General features: G+C 47.8%; 1 protein-coding gene across 1 annotated transcript in view; it reads right to left on the reverse strand.

Moving 5' to 3' along the window:
• LOC138569291 (palmitoleoyl-protein carboxylesterase notum2-like) overlaps window positions 1-20,711 on the reverse strand; it is a 105,797-nt gene that overhangs the window by 11,620 nt on the left and 73,466 nt on the right. The window lies entirely within an intron of this gene.

Consider the following 20,711-nt stretch of genomic DNA (forward strand, 5'->3'; position numbering starts at 1 on the left):
AGCGGATGGGAAAGTAGGAAACAGATTCTCCAAACACCGGGAGGAAGAGGTGTAGTGGTGAAGGAATGTTTTGCTATAGCATTGGTGCGTGTCAGTCCTGGTTGGTGGACCATAGTTCTGGAAAAGGGAGGCGAGTCTTAAGGTGTTGTTTCTATGACAGGTGTGGAGAATTGTAAGTTATTATGCAATGTAATGTTGGATGCATGAGCGGCTTGAGTGTGGGCTTGGGCATTTCTTGAAGTTTGGTGGCTTAGTTGTATGGGCAAGGTCAAACTCTAGAATGTGCATTCCGTGGCTGCCGGGCATGAGCCCAGAGTGGTGCAGTCAGGAGCAGACTGCATACAAAGATGAAGCCATGAAGTGTTGAAACAAGGAAGGTACAATTGAAAAGACATTGCACCTTGATGTCAAATAGGTTAGTATTAAGAGTTTGCTCTGTGTCATGTCCCGCTAGACTTTAAGATAAGGTATAGTGCCTGAGTTGGGAATAGCCTATCAGAGTATGGTAATATATAGCCATCTATGGAGAGTAAATATAGCCTGAGCTCCCTATGCAGGCCACGTTCATTTCTGAGTGTGAAATGAGGAGGTGCATGGCTAGAGAATAGGAAGTAAGTGAAAGGAATAATGTATGTCCTTCTGTATGCAGCAAGTGTCTGTCCCTTTTTTGTTGCTACATTACTATGCTTTGACTGTTAGCATGAAGCCAAGGCACACTTCTTTGCTTGTACAGCACTTTATGCTACAGTAAGACCACATCACAGGATTGAGGGGCAGAGAGGGAGTTTGTCATGTATCAAGCCAGCAAAGTAAGCACCATTGCACTCAAAGATCCCAGCAATGAGGGACCCGTGAGCCAGCCAAAGTGGAGAGAATGGGCGTGAAACAGAAGTGAATGTGCTCCAAAGTGGATTCACAGGTAAAAGAAATAATGGTGATCTCTGTGGCTTGCACACCTGGAAACTCTTTAAAAAACACTTGGGGCGGGGGGGCGCTGTTGCCCAACAAGATGGCCGCCTAAGAGTGGAGCTCCTCTCCGGTGAGAAATCCTCCACAAATATATCCTATAACTGGTTCACCCCGAGCTACAAAAAAAGCTGTGTTGTTCGCAGGACTCATCCTGGATCTGTCCGCAAAAAGAATGTGAGCGGCCACATACATCCTTACTGAACGGCGGGAGACGACCGCCGTGCAACCGGCGGACACAGAGCCCAGAACGCGGCCGGCCCGACTCTGTTCCCCCAGGCCGGCCGCAAATAAAAGACAAGCGAGGGGACAGTATTCATGTGCATTACACACGCAGTGCAGAGCTGAACAATCCCCGGGGGCCAACAACTGAAACAAACAATCTGGTCCTGCCTGCATGGACATTATTGGCAATATACACAGGCTGGCATACTAGGGGTCACGGGAGGAAATCCCCCTGGAAGTAGATCGTACCTGCACAATGCACTAAACAGGCGGGCACCATACGCATGAAAGACTCCTGAAACTTGGGGCAGACAGTGCCTGCGGGGCAAGATACTTCCCAGGAGTAAGTCACCTCATTAACTTACCTGGGAAGAGGCGGAGAAACTATCGTACGGCCTCCCCCTTGGCTCAGTCAGGTCCAAACGTAACCTGACGCAGCGACACGAAGAAAGTCCTAAGTGCACTTGACCCAGGACACGTCACCCCTCTTGACCAGCACAGGGGCAAAACTGCCTTTCACTCGCTGGTCCCACTGGAATCCGTTATCTAAGGACACACCCGGTCCACTCCACCCCCACAGATTGCACAATCGCGAGGCTATCCATCCTTAAACCTGATTTGCGAGAGTGTTGCTCCCTAATCCAGTACCAACGCAAGCTTGAAGGTACGAGGACACGTGGGAGGACACAGTCAATTCTGGGGAATAGCGGTGGAACCAACCGCACGAACATCAAACGTTGGCCAATACAAAAGAGGAAGCACACCCTAGCACATCCAACCCGCCTGCCCAATCCGTTCTGGACATCCTATCGAAGAGCAAAGGGACGGATAGGAAACAAGAACCAGAATCTTGCGACAGCCGACCTTGAGAATATACTGCCTGTTGTTCGGGACGGGTGTAGTCCTGAGTCCTGATACAAGTGGATCCAAATCCAAGCAGACATCCACGCCCATCACTTTAACCAAAACAACCAAGGCGAATACCCCGGCGATGCCTGGAAAAAACATAATTAAAAGTAAGAAGACCGGGCCGATGGACTCCTTCACAAACTCACAAACAACCCCTGAGAATCCGGACCCAATGACAGCCGTCACATCCTCGGCTACAGATGACTCCAAGTTTGACCACCTCCTAACAACGGTACAAAAAGGGTTCCTGGCAATTAATGTTAAATTAGATGATATTGTCTCAACAGTTGGCTCCCTCAAAGCTTGAGTAGATAAAGAAAGCGCCAGAATCTCAGATGCCGAGAACAGAATCAGCGCAAACGAGGACTCGACTCACCAAAACACCCATGACATCGCCCTTTTGAAAGGGGAAATGAACAAGCTCCGTGACAAGGGTGATGACTTGGAGTCGAGAAGAAATAACATACGTATAGGTGGCCTATCAGAATCCTTTTGCAAAGGCCCGATGGAAACTCAAATTGAAACTCTCTTGAAGAATCTCCTGGGCGCAGACTCATTCTCCCCTCAATTCTTGGTTGAACGGGCACATCGCACCCTTACCCCACCACCCAAGCCGGGGGCTCCCCCCCGAAATGGTCATCGTCAAACTATTGAATTATAGGGACAGGGACACTGCTCTGAAACTGGCAAGGGAAAAGGGGCCTTTGAAGTATAGCAACGACAATATACACATATACCCCGATTTCTCAGCTGGAGTCCAAACCCAAAGACGATCCTACGAGTCCATCAAGCGGCAGCTAAGATTAAGACAGGTGCCGTACGCCCTTTTATTCCCAGCAAGACTGCGCATACAACACGGCGGACGGGCGCACTTCTTGGATTCTCCGGCAGCAGCGCTGGCCTATGTGGAGGCCTCTGTCCCTCTCCCAACTGGAAGGAATGAACTAGATCAAAATGACCTGCAACAGCCAGTATAGTCCCCATACTTGTCCACCAATCGATCACAGCCCCTTGTCTCCTTTTTGCCTTTGTTTAACTCCTTCTTGCGCTTTTCTGATGATCTTAAGTAGTTGAAGTAGCAGAAAGGGATATCACAGTTTCTCGAACATTAAAAGGGAGCCGGACGAGACACGCTCGACTAAGGAAGCGGCGTTATAGCACTCGCCCCCCTCCACGAGTGAAACCACATAGTTGTAACAAGGGATCATCATCAAGCTGGGCCAGAAGGTGTGGGTGGGGGTGGGTACAGGGAATATGGGATTGTTTTGTTGTCCAGACACACTGTTACGCGCGTTGAGAGCCCCAGTTGGGCACCATGAGAAGAAGTTAACTGGTTTGTTTAATGTAAAAAATGCAGTCACAATATCATGTGCTGATCCCTTTAATAAGGCACCCTCCCCTCCGAGGACTGATTGGAACATGCTGAAATGGCACAGAAAACACAGACACCTACCGGGTTAGCACTCAAAATGCTTACCTGGAATATCCGCGGACTGAACAACAGGGCAAAAGCCAGCAAAGTGGGGGCATACATTAATAGACACCGCCCGCACATAGCCATGCTCCAGGAGACCCATGCGTTGCGGGAAACCAATGAAAGTGTCTTGAAACAATGGGGCAATAACAGGTATTATACTGAATACTCATCACAGAACAGAGGTGTCCTTACGTTGATACACCCCTCGTTAGGGTTTGCCCCTGAAAAATGCAAAACGGACCCGTTGGGTAGATATGTGGTGGTGTGGGGCACTGCGGCAGGGGAGAAACTGGTACTGGTTAATACCTATGGTCCGAATTTGGACGAGCCTGAATTTTATTTACACCTCCTTAACGAAATCGGCTCAACGGCGGATGCGTGGGTGTTGTGGGGTGGAGACTTTAATACTATCCTAGACGTCTCATTGGATAGATCTTCCAATAGACAAAGGACCCTCACTAGATTGGCCATTATCATATACCAAGCCCGACAGGAACTGGCCCTAACCGATGCATGGAGAGGGACACATCCAACTGAACGACAATATACTTTCTACTTATCAGTACATGACACAGAATCCAGAATAGACTATTGGTTCATTTCCTCCCCCCGGTTAACTCAGTAGTACGTTGTGAACTACTTTCCCGCACACTCTCGGACCACTCCCCGGTCACACTCGAGGTATCACTACAGAACACAAAAAGACCAACCCAGCATTGGAGAATGCCCCCAAATATCCGGAAGGACCCGAATGTTGTAGAATCACTATACACTGAAATGGAGGAATTCTTTCAATTAAACAAAGGGTCAGTGGACAAATGGTCCACGATATGGGAAACATTCAAGGTATGGGTGAGTGGCAATCTAATGTCTAAAACTACTGGTCTCCTTAAGAGTGTTAGATCTGAATTAGATAAAACTGAAACATGTCTAAAAACACTTGAAACCGATTATAGTGCAACACATAACAAACACACACTGGCCGACATCAATGCACACTTTCAAAAATTCAATGAGTTAGCAACCTAAGAACAGCAATATATGTCCATTCCAATCAGAGCACGCAGGTATGGCGAAGGAAATAGAGCAGGGAACCACCTGGCGCGTCTATTACGAAATGACCACGATCATATCCCTATCACAAGCATCCTGACAGACGGGGGAGTGGCCATCCACACGGAAGAGGAAATGAATGCTGAGTTCACTAAATATTACACTAATCTGTACGCAACCCACGATACACACACGCAAGAAAACATAAAGACGTACTTGAGCAAGATCAATCTCCCTAGACTTTCACCAGAGGACAACTGGGCCCTTGAACAGGAAATAACTAGTGAAGAGATCGCTGAAGCGATTAAGTCACTAGCAGTGGGCAAAACCCCAGGCCCAGACGGTCTGAGCTCTGAACTGTACAAAACATATGCCGCAATACTTTCCCCGAAATTAACTCATGTATGGGAGGAAGCCTTGAGCTCTGGCTCACTCCCAGATACAATGACAGATGCAGTCATAACAGTCTTGCTAAAGCATAGACGTCCTGCCCATGAACGCTCCTCCTACCGCCCACTCTCCCTAATAAACACGGACGCGAAGATATATGCAAAAGTACTTGCTACTCCATTACTGCCCAAAATGACCAACCTAATACATCCCGACCAGTGTGGCTTTATTCCAACGAGGTCCACGGCTTTAAACTTGCGTAGACTGTTTAGTATTATGGCGCAGATTAATCCAGATGCACAAGCTGCGGCTATATCACTGGACGCTGAGAAAGCGTTCGATTCCGTCTCATGGAGGTACATGTTTGAGGTTCTTAACAAATTCGGCTTCGGCCCATACTTTACACAAAGCGTCAAATTGCTCTATACCATCCCTAATTTCACTCTACATAGAGGCACCAGACAGGGCTGTCCCTTCTCCCCCATCCTTTTTGCCCTCACGATTGAACCTGTAGCGGCTGCAATCAGACTGGAACAAGAACTGAGGGGCATAAAGATGGCCGACATTTATCAATCCATCTCATTATATGCAGATTACGCCTATTGTATATACGAGAACCAGAGAAGAATCTTGCACCCACACTGGCAGCGATAGAAGACTTCACTGCACATTCAGGCTACAAAATTAATACTGCCAAGTCTGAGATGTTTCCACTGACACAGGCCACTATCTGCCCCACATACACATGCGATCTGAGGTGGGCCCCTACCCATATTAGATACCTGGGATTCCTCGTCTCTAGAGACAAAATGTCACTATATATAGATAACTATGAATCCTGGGCCAGACTTCCCATATGACTTGCGGGTCTAATTGCGGTTCTCAAAATGGTAGTGCTCCTAAAGCTCCTGTACATTTTCAGCAACGTCCCTATATGGCCGGGCAAACCTTTCTTTGAAAACCTACGGTCCATGGCGACCACCTTCATATGCAATGGGGAGCCAACAGACTGCGATGGGATAGGCTGGTAGAGCCCTACGAAATTGGGGGGTTTGCCGCACCCGATTTCGAATTGTACTACTAAGTGGCACAGGTACAATATGCTAAATACTGGCAGAACCCTGCAGAAAAAACACCATATGTCCCCATAGAGCGACACTTGGTCCGCCCAACGGACCTGAGCTCCATTATATTTGCGAAATCTCATAGAGATGACTGCAAATTTGATCCAGCATCCTGTACAATCGCAGCATGGGTTGCAATCAGTAAGCGGCTCCGCATAGATGCACCATATGATTCACAGGCTCCGCTATGGAACTTCGCGGGCATTGAACCAACATACGGCATCAGTATACAGAACGCCTGGATCCCTGAATACGAAATCACAATGAAAGCCATGTTCCCAAACGGCAGATTTGTAACCCTAGAAGACTTTGCGGACACTGTGCGGTGAGGCCAACTTGTTATTTTACAATACCACCGTATGAAGGCAGCATTCAAAAAACGATGGTCAGCATACCCAACAGAACTGCCCGAACACGCATGCTATCAATCACTGCCTTAGCTAAAATCGAACCTGCCTATTGTTGATTTTGCACTGCCTTAGCTAAAATCGAACCTACCTATTGTTGATTTTGCACTGCCTTAGCTAAATCTAACCTGCCTATTGTTGATTTTGCACTGCCTTAGCTAAAATCGAACCTGCCTATTGTTGATTTTGCACTGCCTTAGCTAAAACCGAACCTGCCTACTGTTGATTTTGCACTGCCTTAGCTAAAATCGAACCTGCCTACTGTTGATTTATTGTTGATGTATTGCCCTAGCTAAACACTGAACTGCATCTACCATGCTCCTTAGGGCGCTCCTCCTCTTATTGCTCCACTCTGTGTCATCTGGAATAACAATCCTCACTCAGCCACGCACACATCCGATACGGCCCACTCACCCTCAGCCACCCGACATTATGTCTCGCCTCAGCCCGGTCTCACAAACATTGCGCATGACGAATTCTGCACTGACACCCACCTCAGGCACCCAACACCTCACCACCGACCTCAACCCCTACCTCAATGACCCAGCCCTCTGGCTTGAACACTTTGCCAGCAAGCCCACGCCGAACCAACCATGCCCCTCTTCTCTCAGAAATAAAAGATTAGGCACCAGATTCCGCATACGCCCTATGCGCTGCAACCTTCCAAAGCAATCACGACACACACTCCTGTGCCTACCAGTAGCACCCAACATCAACAAAACCCCCTCTTCAGAGGTGAAACTGCCTGTCATCAAAGGCGCTCTTATCAACGCCAGATCCCTCCCTGCCCATGCCTTAGACATAGCAGACCTTATAACATCGTCAGATCTTGACTTCATTGCCATAACCGAAACTTGGCTACATGCCGCTTCTGGTCCGTCACTATCCCTTGCCATATCACCCGGCTTCAGCATAATGCGATGCGACCGTACCTCTGCTTCCCTCTCGAGAGGGGGTGGCCTTGCCATTATCCATAAAATCACTCTGGACCTAAGAGTAATGACCAATACCAAACTTGAGTCAGCTGAATTACTATCAGTCAAACTCACACTAACACCCAACCAAACAGCCACCATCCACTTAATCTACCGGCCCCCAGGCCCCACACCGACCTTTGTTGGTGACATATCCACCCTCCTCCTAGATAATGCCAAAACTAATTCACAAATCATCATCCTTGGCGACCTCAACTTGGGACTTGGTGACCCTAATGATCCCGCTGCACTCGATATGGAAATCACTCTCGCCAATTCCGACTTCACCCTGCACATCCTAGGGTCCACGCACTCCAAAAGCAGGACCCTTGACTGGTTAGCCAGTTCTAATTGTAACAGCCACTACCCCTTGCCTTTGGTCAGACCACCACATTATCCACCACATTATCACCTTTAATATTAAAGCCTCCCCACGCATCCCGACCGTGATAGCACCTGCGCTCCCAACCAGAAACAAAAAGGACATAACCAAAGAGAAACTCCTCCCTCTACTACTCCCTACACTTAATGCGGCCACTGACGCCTGTAATGACCCAACTGTTTTAGCTGACATCTACAACTGTAGCATGGTGACAGCTATAGATACTATCGCCCCCATCAAACTGAGGAAGGCCAAACCACATGCACATTTGAACTCCTGGTTCACCCCACAGCTAAGAGCACTCCGTAAATCCAAACGCACCGCTGAAAACCGCTGGAAAAGCCACCCATCTGACGTGCATAAAGACAGCTTCTTCCTGGCTTCGCTTACATACAAAGCAGCCATTATAGAAGCGAAAAAAGAATCCCTAAATAATCACATTCTGCAGGCTGACTCCAACTCTAAGGAACTATTTAAGATCCTAAAAGAGCTTGAAACCCCGTTACCCCCCCTGACACCTGCATTAAAGACAGCAAATGGTGCGCCAATATCCAGGCAGCATTACTAAATAAAATCACCATGCTTCAATCCAAAATTACAGCCAAACAAATTAACCTAAAATTGGACAATCACCCTCCAACCGCCGCAGGGGCCTTCTCCCCTGATGTCCCAAACTGCAATCGATTTACCTTCTCACCGCTCACCAGTGCGGAGGTAGAAAACATCCTGAGGATCAAAACATGCAACTGCCAGGGCGACCCCTGCCCTGCCTCAACTATCAAGGAATCCGCCCACTATCTGGCCCCTTTCATCACAGCCTTCATCAACTCATCCTTTAAAACGGGTACCGTCCCTGACAACCTCAAGGACGCTTGGGTGATCCCTCTGCTTAAAAAACCCTCCCTCGACCCCAGCATACCTACCAATTACCGACCTATCGCCACTGTCCCGTTCCTGTTAAAAATCCTGGACCGTGCAGCATACCTGCAAATCCAAGAGCACTTGGAAGCCAACAATCTCCTAGGCCTCAGACAATCCGGCTTCCGTCCCAGACACGGAACTGAGACAGCTCTACTAGACTTAAAAACCCAGATCGAAGTGTTAAAGGACAACGGCAAACTTGCCATGTTACTTCTACTTGACCTCTCTGCGGCCTTCGATCTGGTCAATCACCAAATCCTATGCAAACATCTTCACTCAGCCGCCCACTTCTCACCATCAGCTACGGCCTGGATCAAATCCTTCTTGAGCAATAGATCTATGCGGGTCTTTTCTTAATCTGCAGCTGCAGATCCTTCCCCGATTCACTGCGGCGTTCCCCAGGGTTCTTGTGTGTCGCCAACGCTCTATAACGTATTTACAAAACCACTCTTTGATGTACTTGACCATCTGGGTGTCTCCTATACTAACTACGCGGGCGACACCAGATACTCATTCCTATCACCGGTGTCTACGTGGCGGACACCAAGGCCCTGAATGAGGTCTACCTGGTCATCCAAGCCTGGATGGCGCAACACCAGCTATGCCTCAACGATGACAAGACCGAGCTCCTCATCTTGGGCACCACGCAACGTCTCAGCAAACTTGAGCCATCCTACCGATCATTTATCATCGATGGCAACACCATCCATGTTTCGAAGGACACCAAAACGCTTGGCGTCTATCTTGACGCCACTCTATCACTAACCCGACAAACAAACGCAGTCAGATCCTCTTCAGCCTACACCTGCAAACTCATTACAGCCTGCATGCCATTTCTGACTACACCCAACAGTGTCACCCTAGCCAGAACGCTCATCATGGCCAAAATTGACTATGGGAGCGCCCTCTACCTTGGAACGAGCCAAGAGAACTTGAACAAACTGCAAATTACCCAAAATAACACTATTAGAGCTGCCCTAAACATCCCTAGAAACCATCACATCTCGGAATCCAGATCCAACCTACACTGGCTACCGGTCAAACAGAGAATTTCACTGAAAGTCTTAGGCCTCACCCAAAAATGCCTAGCTAACCAAGCCCCACCATATCTTTGCAGCCGGCTTCCCAGACACACGCCTACCCGCCCGCAAAGAACGGCTCAGACCCACTGCCTAACCATTCCCAGGTTCAAACTCCAAAAGGCGGGTGGATCTAGCTTCCCCGTCCTAGCCTCTAAGCTTTGGAATGCTCTCCCTCTCACCATCCGTGCTGAAGAAAGCTTTAACGCCTTCAAATCTAAAACCAGATCCTGGCTCTTTAACCAGCCTTGATGCCCAGACCCACTTCGGCAAACGCTTGCCACAAGCTACGTCTGTATAAATGTATATATTGCCTGTATGCCCTGATCACTATGTACTGTAAATTTGTTGATTTTATGTAACTGTTCGCTCATGTAACCATGTCTAAGTTGCGTCCTGATGCCTCCGGGCCTTATGGTGCGCGTTACAAAAAAAACAAATACAAATACAAATACTGGATTCACAAACAGGCACAGGTGTCTCCACATTATACAATTTAGTCCAAACCCACACGAAATCATCAAACACCATAAAGGCCTCCTGGGAAGAGGACATGGGCATATCAATTGAAGAGGGGAAATGGGCCAGATATTGCCGCCTTACAAAGAAAGTCTCGCTGAATGCGGGGCTCAGACTCATAGAGTTTAAAATACTGAACAAGCTCCATTACACCCAAGTCAAAAAGGCAAAATTTCATGACTCTATAACCACACACTGTCCAAAATGTAACAACCCTCGAGCGGATGCATATCACATGTATTGGGCCTGCCCCTGAAAACTGGGTTCTGGCGTGAAGTAGCGGACATCTTGGAAGATATAACACAAATTCCAGTGCAGCTCAATCCCCAGAAATACTTGTTTGGAGACATAGGAAAAGTCCCAGAAAAGACTAGACGACTGTTTAATATCGCATGTGTAGTGGCTAAGAAATGCATTTTACAGAAATGGAAGAGTAGCCATGCCCCGCGCGCAGAACAATTCCTCACAGCCTTGACAAATGTAAACGAATGCGAAAAAACCTATAAAGGACTGGTCCCCCCATCATGCATACCTAAAGGCATTTGGACACCGTTCAGGTCATACCTCGAAGTCACCCGACCAGTTACGGAAGACTCAGATAGTGATTAAAACCTTATACGAAGCTTACCATCCTGCACTCCTAATGTGTTAAACCTTTGTTGTTACCAAAACAGACATTGCTGGTGTATGAACTGGGAGAGGGAGGGAGTGAATCACTGTTTAGATATGTATACCTCTTGCTAGAGGGAAGTTGAAGCGATTGTGATGTGATATGCAAACCAAAAATAAAGTTTTAAAAAAAAAACACTTGGGGGCGGAGTGGGGGCTCTTTGTCAGAAATTACAATTTGCCATGTGCCTGAAAAATAAGCAACATTTCCAAATTGTTTCGGTCTTTATTTTATGTTACAAATTCGTAATACAGTGCCAAATCACATTAGTCTCAGAGCACATACTCATGTCCATTTGCACAGAATATTTAAGAACACAGTGCACTGGGTGCATTGACTTCATCTGCATTTAATACAGTCAACCATATTGTTATGAAGTGACTTCCAGACTTTCTTAGTTGCTTCTTAGGTTTATTACAGGAACTTAGATTACAGTTACATGAAGATAAATAATAGAGAGTGTGGACTATATCAGCACTGGCCCCATCACCCAGGCAGGGGAGCTCTAACTGCCTCAGTATGGAACCCTCAGATAAACATTCCACCATCTACACAGTGACATTCCATGTGACATCACAGGCTCACAGCAAGACAGCATTACACAGACAGTCACTACATAACACATCTCCTTCCCTTACCAGACACACACACACAGAAGGTCACTACACAACACATCTCCTTTCCTTACCAGACATCCACACAGAAGGTCACTACACAACACATCTCCTTTCCTTACCAAACACACCCACACACAGAGGCAAAACAACAAAGAGTTCCAAATAGACTCAGCCTATCACGTGTAACCAGATTAGTCAATACGACCAAATACCACAGATCACCATGAGACACTGGCCAGACATCCCAAGTCCATCTGCGTACCAGGCATTTGACCACTGATGACCTAAAACAGCATTACAAGAGTACTTTGCCAAACAGACTGTCTAGAGAAAATGCAGTCTTTGGCACAGCAAAATATAGGAAGAATATCGCAAAAAAAAACAAAGGCGCTACCTCCTTTAAATATCTGTGGAAACAATCCAACGCGACACTAATCTACTAAGTTTCTATCCCTACTCCATACTGGCAGAGGCGCTACCTCTCGCACAACAGAATGTTCCACACGCTGGAGGCGCTACCTCCCTCGCGTACACTAGGGTCCATGCTCACCAGAGGCGCTACCTCTCTTCAATACAATTCTTCGCATACGCACCAAAGGCGCTACCTCCTTCAAACACCCTGGTGACACGCACTTCAGAGGCGCTACCTCACTTCAGCACTTATTTTGCCACATTAACCGGAGGCGCTACCTCCCTCAAATACCAATTTAGCCACACTCACCAGAGGCGCTACCTCTCTCACTCGTGACCCACATATCAGAGGCGCTACCTCTAAGTACTACTACAATGTCACTCAAACCAGAGGCGCTACCTCATCTTCATACCAATCGTGACATGCACATCAGAGGCGCCACCTCTCATTATACCCACATCGGAGGCGCTACCTCCCTCAAAATACCAATTGAGCCACACACACCAGAGGCGCTACCTCTCTCACTCGTGACCCACATACCAGAGGCGCTACCTCTAAGTACTACAATGTCATTCAAACCAGAGGCGCTACCTCTGAGTGACAACCTGCCTCATATTACCTTCATGCCCTTCCTTTTGCATCCATTACACAGTCAACCTTAACTCAGGCACAAAACACTTTGCATTACACAGCTATTGAATGCATTGTTGTTATGACTGTAGTATAATGTAAATGCAAATTAAAACTGTAGAACAACAAACGTTTCAACATTTCGTCCTAAAAGTCCATGGCCAGACCATACCTAAAAGTCCATAATGGTCTCTAACCACACCTAAAATGCCTCAAGAACGTTAGTGCTAATGCTTTTTTTTTTGCATAATAACCTTAGTACACATCCTGTTAAACACCCAAAGCATATGTAATAAGATCTATAACCATGTTGTCATTTGCAACGCACCCTAAAATGCCTCAAAATGGTTAAATCTAACACTCTCATCCAGCACTTCAATCCTCAAAATTGGACATCTCCTTTCTACTCTATAATGCAAACAATTTCAAAACTATATCGTCCATGAAGTGTTCAAAATGTCCATCAAACCTACTTTCCCACACCGATGACCCCGAATCATAAATATATCATGTGTGCCACATAATCTTCTTTATGGCTTCATACGCACACTAGCTACACCCGCAGTCATACTTCACATCTTAACAGCGATAACTTAGCCGCAGTGCATTTCAGATGGACATTGTTGCTAGCATAACAAAATTCACAAAAGGATATATTATTTTTTTAGGGACTCAGCTCCTTCTTCGCTCTCGTGCAACGAGCGAGACCCACACCTCTTCTCAATGACAGCCCCTTTCGGGCTGAAACGTTCGCGTGGTCAGCTGGTTTCCTCAGCTCTCCGCGTCGGCCGGTACCCTGGGCCCGAGCGGCAGCCACAAACGATGAGGACACTTCTCACAGCGACCGTCGTGTGAGCACCGTTCCTCTTCAGAGGCCGCTCACGGGAGGGAAAACGAGCTGGCCTTTTCACGCCGTGCCGGCACAAGCCATATGCGCCTGGTCATTATTTTCTTCTTCCGGCTACCGGCGCAACTTCCCCCACGACAAGGTAATGCATAGTTTTCCACGGGCCACTCTCACACAAACGGGTTCGCAATCCGCAGGTATGGACGTCATCACGTCTTGAACCACGTTCATAAGGTTCTTTACTCGAAATTTCAACACAACGCTTCTCATACTGACGGGGAGCGTCGTAACTGGACATTTACCCAGTTCCAATTCCCTCAGCGTTCGCGTCGCAACACTGCATGACGCACATTTGTCCACAAACTCCTGCCGCATACTCTGTGACGTCATCAGTCACACCGCTACCCTGGAGCAGTACGGACCTCCTCCAGCCAACCGTCACCCAGCCGGGACATTCGCTGTGGCTGGCCAACTCAGATACCTGAGTCAGTGGAGGTAACTTTAAAACTTCCTGCACACACTGGCGCTCCTAGTATGAGTAATCACCATTTTCCCACAATACGACACCCTTCTGTGGGGCACCCATACAAGCCTCAGACTGCCGGGTTAGCTATATTCTTCATTTTCTTGTTTGAAAATAAGCAGCTTTCTTTTGCAGGTGGTATGCCCTACTCCATACTGATTGATAGGGGCTTCATTAAAACTTCTTCACCCTAGAGACTAAGCTTTCTAGGGCATCCCATGATGGCCCAGCTTCTCCTTTCAGCCAGCCCCTGCAACCCAGCTTTGTCTCCAACATGCGCTCTTGATCCCCCTATATGGGCTCTCTTCCTCAGCCCCTGGACCCAGCTCTTCCCTCCAGCTTCTGAGCGGCTGGTCCTTCAGGACATGGGGCTCCACTTATATGATAGAGGGCCTGTAGTGGGACTTCCTAGCTCCTTCCCACCTTAGCCCTGGGTGATGGGTCTCTTACTTGTTTGTGGGGGCAGTGCTGACCTCCACTTAGTCCTCCTCTCTCCTGCACCCCCCCGCAGCAGGCTCCTTCAGACTTCAACTTCTTCTTATGTGCGCAGGTTCTTCTTGAAGGACATCCTCGTCGCCATTGTTATGAAGTGACTTCCAGACTTTCTTAGTTGCTTCTTAGGTTTATTACAGGAACTTAGATTACAGTTACATGAAGATAAATAATAGAGAGTGTGGACCATATCAGCACTGGCCCCATCACCCAGGCAGGGGAGCTCTAACTGCCTCAGTATGGAACCCTCAGATAAACATTCCACCATCTACACAGTGACATTCCATGTGACATCACAGGCTCACAGCAAGACAGCATTACACAGACAGTCACTACATAACACATTACAAATTCGTAATACAGTGCCAAATCACATTAGTCTCAGAGCACATACTCATGTCCATTTGCACAGAATATTTAAGAACACAGTGCACTGGGTGCATTGATTTCATCTGCATTTAATACAGTCAACCATATATTTCAGTAATTTAATTGGAACATTGCTAAAAAAGGATGCTGCTTACTCATGTAGCTAAAAGTAACACAGAAGAGCAGTCGTTCACAATGAATGAAAACAATTGCATGATAATCACCATGCTAAGATTGCAAACGGCAACATTGGCTTTCTAATGTGCAGAATCACTGTTATGCTTCGTTAAAGCTGCCAAATAAGGTTTATTATATCAAACAAAAACTAATATCCTTTTTTGAGCTGTAATTTCCAATAATATCTTGGAGGCTAAAGGATGTAATATCAGACGTGTTCAATTCCAATCACCAAATGCTTAACAACCTACAGCACCTAGGAAACAACTCACTTTGCTACAGAGAGAAGCATAGTGCAACGGCACCTTTGTTTACACCCACTGGAGTTTTGCTTCTACGCGTGGCAAAGTGATACTGACATAACAAACATGGGCCTCATTACAAAGTTGGAGGTAGCCTTGCCGGTAAAACCGGCAAGGCTACCTCCAAACTTGCAAGAAAGTCCGGCACCCGCGAATGGGCAATTACCGGGGTATTCCGGCCCCGCCGGAACCGGTAACTGCCCTTTCGCGGGTGCTGGAATCGGGTGATTTACATTCCCATTGAGCCCAATAGGGCTCAATGGGAATGGGGATGCCTGTAGCACTGGCACAGTTCATTACCATGCCGGTGCTACAGGCAAGCTGTGCTGGCGGGTGCCTTTCATTCCGCCAGGTCAGACCTGGCAGAATGAAAGGCACCCGCGAGCACAACTCTGAGTTTGCCGGTCCGGATACAACGGTATCGATAAGCTTACCGGTACCCTTGTATCCGGACCGGCAAACTCGTAATGAGGCCCATTGTTTTGAAGTGTTTATTCTTACAGTGTTGATCTATCTTATAGATGTTAATACTGTTAAGTTGGGGGTGTAAACAGAGAAGTTGTTCCAGGGATGGCGGTTTAAACAATGCCTTCTCTGGAGGTTTGGGGTGTAAACATAGATGCCGTTGCACTACAGTTAGTATGTAAACAGAGATTGTGTTGTTCGGGGATTGGTGGTATAAATATAGGCGCTGCTACTCTAGGGTTGAGGATAGAGGATGGGTTGAATGGACGATGCACCTCTGCAAATGTCTCGTCATTCTCCTTCCCTGGAACGGTCAGTAGGAGCCTCTACACCCTCTTTCTGTAACAATGGAGAGGAACCTGCTATGACTTTCTTGTGTCCTCACTGTGACTGGATTTTGAACAAGATCTGGATTACAGGAAGTGGTGGAGGTTATGGTAGCAAAATGTCTGAAAGCACCATAAGGGGCAACCTTCAGGCACTATCAATCCTCCTGCTAGACCGAGGATTTGCATGCCCCATTATACCCAGTGAGGGGACCAGAAGAATGAGGCACATCAGCAGCAATTAACCCTGGGATGTCCCTCTACACCTACATTTGTGTCAACAGAGATTGAATGTTCTGCTTTCTGTTGCCACCTTGCTACTTCTCTTTTTCCAAGCTTCGGTTTCTGAACTAATCAAGTCTGTTTTCTTTGTTTATGATAAATAGTAGCTCTTTTCAATTTATGGAATTTGCTAGCACACATTTTAGAGTTTTGTGACTTTGATCACCCAAGTGCACTGTTGAAAAGCTTGTCATTAGTCTGGGGTAAACACTGTTTTATTTATTTGTACAGCAGTAATTGTTTTGATATTCTTTAGTATTATTTAAATACAAAAATCTATAAAATAACATCTATACTTCGTATCCGCAGCACTTCATAAAGGACACTGCCCCAAAACATGATATGCAGTGTGCTAGTTCATTTTTACTAGGATACACATTAAGAATTTAATGTAGGAATTTGGAAGAAAAATGTCATTTTGACACACATGATTAAAATAAATGATGTGAAGAAATCTACCTAGGTTCTAATAGTTATAAGAGAAAGGACATATGACTCTGAGTCAAACTAACCTGTCTCACGGTGGTCTAAACCCAGCTCACGTCTCCTATTAGTGGGTGAGGTATCCAACGCTTTGTGGGTCCTGTTTCACAATGGTAGGACATCAAAGCGTCAAGAGGCTTTGTGTTCATTTATTGCAACATAGGTGCCCCTCTTTTCTTGCTAGTCAGATAATTTGTGAGTAGTATGACAGAGAAGCCAATCACTGTTAATGGGAGGCCACACCCATCCCCTACCTTCGCCAGCAGCTACCCCTAGCCTTCAGGGTCCGTCATATAATTCGCAATCCTAGATGGTTGCCTCGCGTGCTACCATAACGGGAAACCTGGTGTTAGGGAGATTTTCCTTAGACTGTGTGGCCAGGGTCCTTAGTTATGTCTTCCTGACATATTTAACAGTGATTTCTTCACATTTCATAGCCTCTCTAAGTAGTAGTTCTTTACACAAATATCAAATGATGTGCGCCAAAAATCTCTGCGCAAGCGTGCGAAAGCCGCGCACATCGCTTCATGGAAGTCCGTGCGTGTGTAAAATCTGTGATGTGCGCTAAAATCCTGCGTGGCGCACACGTCATCAAACGGCGTGAGCTACGTGCACAGCGAAAGCGCACATAGCGCGGCACACACAACAAATGTAGGCGGAACACGGGGCGTAACACGCGGAATGGGGAACAACGCGTGAAAATGTTGGCATTATGGGGGAAATACAGGAGGCAAATGCGCGGAACGCCCACACGCGCGTCTACAACACGTATTCATGGAATCGAAGAGGGGAAACGCGTGCGCCAAAAAAGACATGCTAATCCGGAAACACGTACGCCAGCAGGAAGCAGGCGTATGCGGACCCACGCAGCATAAAAGTGCGTGCAAACAACAAACAAGCTCAGACGCTACGATGAATATACCATTCCTCGCAGCAGTGGTCGTGGGACCGCAGGAGGAGGAGGATAGTCAGGGCCAGAATTTTTATACCCAGGACCAGCCTTTTTGGGATACCTGATGACCAGGTGTATGGGAGGTACAGGTTTCCACCTCACATAATACTCGACCTGGTGAGTGAGTGGGAGGATGACCTCACATCACCCACACTGTGCTCCCATGCACTGAGCCCCTTGGAAAAGGTGCTCAATGTACTGCACTTCTTGGCCACTGGTTCATTTCAGCGGACAAGTGCCATAGTGGGGGGGGGGTGTCACAGGCCACGCAGTCACGCTGCCTACACCAGGTGTTGGCCATCATGACTGCAAGCCCATCAGTCCGCAGGCACATATACCTGCCCAGAACACCTGCAGAAAGGTAGGCTGCCATCCAAGATTTTTACGGGGTGGCACACTTCCCCAAAGTGCTAGGTTCCATTGATTGCACCCATGTGGCTCTACGTCCTCCCAGGGCAACTGAGCACATCTATAGAAACCGCAAGCACTGGCATTCCATCAACGTGCAGGTAGTATGTGATGCCAAGGGAATCATCACCCAAGTATATGCCAACTATCCAGGGTACACCCATGACAGTTTCATTTACAGAATGTCAACCCTAAACCGGGACCTAGAAGCTGGGGGTAATGGCGATACATGGCTGCTTGGTGAGTATAAATGCCTCTGCACATGCATGCATGTCAGATACTGAGTAATGTCACAACCCCACTAATGATACCCATCATCACCTCCCCAGGGGACAGTGCCTACCCTCTGAGCACCCACCTGATGACGCCAATTCGGAACCCCACCACACCACCCGAGGTAAAATACAACACAGCCCATATTGCAACCCGGGGCATAGTGGAGCGCACATTCGGAGTGCTCAAGTCACGCTTTCGCTCCCTTGACCGTTTTGGTGGGCAGCTGCTATACGCGCCCCCAGTAGTGTACAGGATCATAGTGGCAGCATGTGTCCTGCACAATGTTGCCACCCGCCGGGGCCTGCCGGTGGACATGGTGGTGCCCCCACATCCCCAACCACATGCCACGGCCGCTGCGCGTGGTGAGGCAGCCCGTACGCAGCTGGTGGCTAATTACTTCACCTAAAATCACACCCCTGTGGCGTGCACACAGCCCTGGTACATACCAGCTGACAATCAATGATGATGACATAAGGGACAGGGAACTGTCACAACCATACCAGCCTGAGATTGGTCACCTGGAAGTGTTACATTGTGTGCATCCCTACCTACCTAAAGACAACCAATGCTGTGTCACAAAAAGACACACTTTTATGCTGCATGAATGACAACCCCCTTGCAAAATAGAACATGAAAACAGCGCCATGTCACCCAACCCCTCCCCATCTCCGCTACCCAACACACCATGGCATGTCATGCAATGTGAAAGCAAACAAAGGAATGCACAACAAATGACACAAGTGTCACAAAGTGCACTGTCCCAAATGGAAACCGGCCACAGACAATAAGCTCCCAGTAATCAATAACAAACAGCACACATGACCAAATACTTGCATTACCAGCAACACAGGATGAAACATTGCCAAAATATGACAGTACCAAATCAAAGTAGTGCAAGTTTTACAACCTGAATAAGCCAGCACATCCACCCCTTCCAACTGCAGAGTGTTGACGTCAGGCAAATGTGTCAGTGTACTGCATACAACATGAACTGCATCCGCAAAGGAGGTGGCCTTGTGAAGACATGAAGAAGGTACCTGTGAATAAAGAGGAAGACATGGATGCACAAGCACATATCAATACACCATGCAGTGTTCAATACAACAACAATCCCCACTAGGAATGTACACACAGTTTTGACTACAGACTGCCCACACAGCTCATGGGAGCCCAATGTCACTGTGTAAGTCACTGTCACTTGGTTACACCCTTTGCAAGCCCATGGAAAGGGAAGCAGGAGAGGTGTGTGTGTCAGGAACCCAAGCATCTAACCCAAACACAGGACAAGCCTGCATGTGCCCAGCTGGAATACACAGTGGATGCCCACGGGAGCCACACAAGGCAACACACTGTTTAAAAAAATTAAAAAATGGCCATGTGGGGGACAGGGGGGGGGCGAGGCCACCCAGGAGGTTCGAGGACAAGGTGCACACCAACACCCACCTGCGTGGATGTTGCGGAAAAAAAAATACCTCCATGGGCTCATGGCCTGCACGGCTACGCTATTGTGGATAAACTGCTGCTGTCGCTCTCTTCACCCTCTGCTTCTGCATCAGGAGGTGGTGGTGCTATGGGAGGCAGCCCACGCAAAGCCCTGGTATGGTCCTCCATGGCAGCAAGCATGCGGGTGTTGAAGGTCTGATTCTGGAGGATGATAGTGCGGAGACCCCCATGCAGCACCTCACGGGTTGCCTGCATTTCTGCATGCATGCCCTCGCGTGATGCCCGGATCGCCTCCCAAGTTGCCTGCAGCTCAGCTGAGAGCGAACGTGTGAGCTGCTCCAGTTGCTGTTCTGACCTTAAATTTCGGGAAGCCTCAAGTTCACTTAGAGTCTGCCTGAGGAACTGGAGTTCTAACCTCATGGCTTCCCTGTGGCCCTGTGACTCTACAGAAATGGCTTCCCGCAGAGTCTCCAGTGCCGCCCGACGGTCCCTGTTGGACGCCAACATGTCTTCCCTGTGTGATTGGCAAATGGAGTCTGTTGCCTGTTGTTGTTGCTCCATCTGCCTTTCAGGGGGGAGAATGGAAGTGGCCACCCCCTCCATTGCCTGAG

The sequence above is a fragment of the Ambystoma mexicanum genome, chromosome 2q (genome assembly GCF_040938575.1).
Source record: "Ambystoma mexicanum isolate Mex_15411 chromosome 2q, UKY_AmexF1_1, whole genome shotgun sequence".
NCBI classification, from domain to species: Eukaryota; Metazoa; Chordata; class Amphibia; order Caudata; family Ambystomatidae; genus Ambystoma; species Ambystoma mexicanum.